Source organism: Boleophthalmus pectinirostris, unplaced genomic scaffold (genome assembly GCF_026225935.1).
Source record: "Boleophthalmus pectinirostris isolate CB_2022bp ecotype Guang Dong unplaced genomic scaffold, ASM2622593v1 HiC_scaffold_22, whole genome shotgun sequence".
NCBI lineage: Eukaryota > Metazoa > Chordata > Actinopteri > Gobiiformes > Gobiidae > Boleophthalmus > Boleophthalmus pectinirostris.
Window position 1 is genome coordinate 18456992 of NW_026571190.1, and position 3526 is coordinate 18460517.

Here is a 3526-nt window from a genome sequence, read left to right on the forward strand (position 1 = left end):
GTGCCCACATTTTAAACCGACAGTGCAAAGCATAACTCAATTAAAAATAATGACAGATGGAGTGGCGACCGCTTCAGTTAGTTCTATTGCAGTTCTTCAGTTTGCTTTATGTAATCATCACCATTCAAAATCAGGGGTTAGTTTTTCCTCTTCACCACAGGAAATGGTCTGTCTCCAACTGAAATATGTCTTCTTAAATATTTTATGTTGAAGGACCTATTAAGTAACCATTACATTTATCAAAGTTTTGGACTAATACAATGAGTACAATGACATTTATGTGATACATTAAATTTTGTCAATTGTTTTGGGTTTATTTAAATGTAGCTTTTCTGGTGGAAGAGACCGCCACTCATGCTTTAGCAGTCATCTCTTTTTCTAGAGGGTCATGTATGTAATTTAAATAAGTTGCAAGTTTTTAAGCTAAAAATGACACCTTAAAAAACATGCATTCTTACAGTGAATGGGGTCACCTCTCCACAGACCTGTCCAGAATTGTTGCACTTGTATAACCTGCATGAAACATTCTAAGCAAAGCAATAATAACTTAATGGGAACAAGCAGGTAGCACCCTTCACAGTTACAGAGTCCAGTTTTTATATGAATGCAAGACTATTATTATTGGACTATGATAGTGTTTGCAAAGTAGAACATTATGTAAATAACAATATAAGCATAATAGAGATAATACACCCAGGCTGTCTTGTAAAACATGTGGTGGTGAACAGTAGTGTGTAGTGGGCAGGGTGGGAGAGGAGGGGGCTGGCTCCAAAGAGCAGAGAGCAGCATTTCTTTGAGCTTATTGAATAAGTCGTTGATTATGGCTGGAGCCAGTGGCTGGACAGAGAGTGTGTGTTTTTTGTGGCCGCAGTAGTTAATGTAATTGAGTGCAGCTGTCTGGCCTTTCTGAGCATGGCTTTGTGTCTGAGGTCCAGTCTTGCAGCATGTTTAGCCTGGCTCTGCTTACACAGTGAAACAGGAGTCCGAACAAGGCTGCAGTGTTTTATGTGGGGCACAAGCATGAGTGAGTCAAAGTTCATGGAAAACGGTGGTGAATGGGCACGCTGAGTTTGAACAGCTACAGAAAACAGGTATTTAAGCACTCAGAGGATTTCCCTGTATAATGGTGTGTTTCATTCTTCTCTGTACAGACATTTGTAGAGGGTTAAAGGGTTCTTTTTAAAAGCCCTATATTACACAAAAATAACTCTTGTGAGCTTTCACCCATGATGTATTTTGTTTTATCCATGCATGTTTGAGTAACCCTATATTATTAGCCTGTCTACAGTTCCAAAGGTCAAAACACTCTGTTCTACCTAGAGATGTCACAGTGTGATAGTTTTCAAGTTAACAACTGCCTTTTACATTTAGTTTAATAGAGATTGGCAATTCTAGAGCAGGAATTGTCTAAAATGATTCTCGTGAACGTTATGGAGTTTAAATACACAGTGGAGCACTTCCTGTATTGTCACATGGTATCACAAGGTGGGACAGTGTTTTCTATTTGAGAGAAGAACTAAGTCTAATTATGCAGGATTTGTGTGTTAAACATGTGTGAATGAAACATAACACAACTCCAGACATGTTGTTTTGTTTTGTTTTTTGACAAGAAAACAACATTATAGCATCGATTAGGAAATAGCCTAACATAGGTCCTTTAACTACTCTAAGCAATGGCAATGTCATATCCTTGATATATATTTTTCCTTATCACATTTGTATGGTTAGTAATAACTGTAACTTAATAATGCAGTATAAGTTAATACTACTGTGGCAACCGAGGGGTTAACGCTCCGAGAATTGTTTAAGTGTGATAATATGTTGCTGCAACAACGCCACCCCAAATCTAGTTTGGGGAAATTAAGTAAAGGTAAGGCACACAGGTAAGTACATCATAGAGGGAGAGGGAGCCAGGTTCCATCAATTACACAATCTTTATTGATTTTCTGTTGTTTTATAAGACAGATTTAAATGCTAAAAGTAGCTACATTCATAAAAATAGGCAACCAGTAAAACATTACAGTGGGTGAATAGGTACACAATATTGAAAATGCAAAACAAAAACCCCAAAACCCAAAGCAAAACTGAAACAAAGCAAACAGAACACAACACACAAAACAGAGCAAAACAAAATAAAACTAAAAGCGAAACAAAATAAAACTAAGAGCAAAACAAAATAAAACTACAAGCAAAACAAAATAAAACTAAAAGCGAAACAAAATAAAACTAAAAGCAAAACAGCAGAGGTGGTGTCCTCACGCCGCTGCAGGCCCCCGCCGACACCTGAAAAGTTAAATTTTGGGATTAAACTCAGCGCCTGCAGCGTAAGGATCTGGGCCAAACATACCGTGGTTGAGTGTGACAGTGCGCAATCCCCGGCTGAATGCGACTACACAGAATAACACCGTCCAGACGTGGTCCAAACACGTGGACCAGCACACGCTACAAACAGACAATTTTGAGAATTGTTTGGCACAGGTAGCACGTGGGAATAGGGTCTTGGTTACCTGCCGCCGCAGTTTACGGGACACGGCGGCGCACAGCCAAGCGCAATGGGGAGGGATTCACTCGTCTTACCCGTGGAGCTACCGAGAGACACCGGTTAAAGTATGGGCAGGGATGAATGAGTGGAGGAGTATCGGGCGTGCATTACCTTGGTCAGAGGAGATGAAAGCGCGCCCTAGGTGCTCCGCGACTCGGAGGAGCGAGGGACTGATGCGGTGCAGAGCACCGACCAAGCAGTGGCCAAGCAGCGGCACTAAAAAGAGACGTGGATGGAAATTTGGATATAACGGCCATGGAAGTTACAAAATGAAGTTACCTGAGCGGGAGGACAGAGCGGCCACAAGGAGAGGCCCGGAAGAGCGTGTGAGCCAAAAGGGGGAACGACTGAGAAGGGAGCGCTTAAATAGCCCACCAGCGCAGCGCCACGGAACGCCAGGTAAGAGCACCTGCAGCCTAGACCCTCAAAGCCGGTCATGCCACATTCTACCCCCCCGGTTTGCATCGTCGACCCGACGATGAAGAGATGCATCTTAGCACCACGGTCTAAACACTACATAGGTGGCCTAGATGACGATTCGGCCACATCAACTCCCCTAGACGGCTTCCAGTATGACCTTGGGAGATGATGGGATTCTGGTGTTGGCCAGCTGTTGACCGAGTAGATCTGCGCGCAGTGACCTGACGGGATAACGAGTTGCTGGCTCAGGTGCGACGGCGCCTGGCCAGCCAAAGGAGCAAGAAGAGGCCGCTGATGGTTCTGGAGCCCTAGAAAACTTGCGATAAAGAGGCCTGAGGGTGGGGGCGCACCACTATGCAGGGAGCAAGGCTGCTGGCGTGAGGCAGACACCTGCACAAATAAGTCATCCTCAAAGGACAGTTCGTCGTCCGGCACTGAGCTGAAGGTGCAACAGGAGGATTCACGACCGGTAGGGAGCCGGAGAGTCACTATTACGCAAGGCTTCAGCAAGACCGGTGTATTCTTTTCACTTTGGTTGCTGATCCACTGGAGCCACAGTGTATA

At 43.8% G+C, this 3526-nt stretch overlaps 1 long non-coding RNA gene across 2 annotated transcripts; it reads right to left on the reverse strand.

The window, feature by feature from the left end:
• Positions 1-1915: 1915 nt before the first annotated feature.
• On the reverse strand, positions 1916-3042 carry LOC129410258 (uncharacterized). 2 transcript variants are annotated; one of them, XR_008632800.1, is made up of 3 exons: positions 2654-3042; positions 2348-2585; positions 1916-2283 (listed from the first exon to the last, which is right to left on the reverse strand). It is a non-coding gene; the product is annotated as an uncharacterized LOC129410258 (long non-coding RNA). The 2 variants fall into 2 exon arrangements; XR_008632799.1 differs by having other exon boundaries at positions 1916-2585.
• Between the last annotated feature and the right edge of the window lie 484 nt (positions 3043-3526).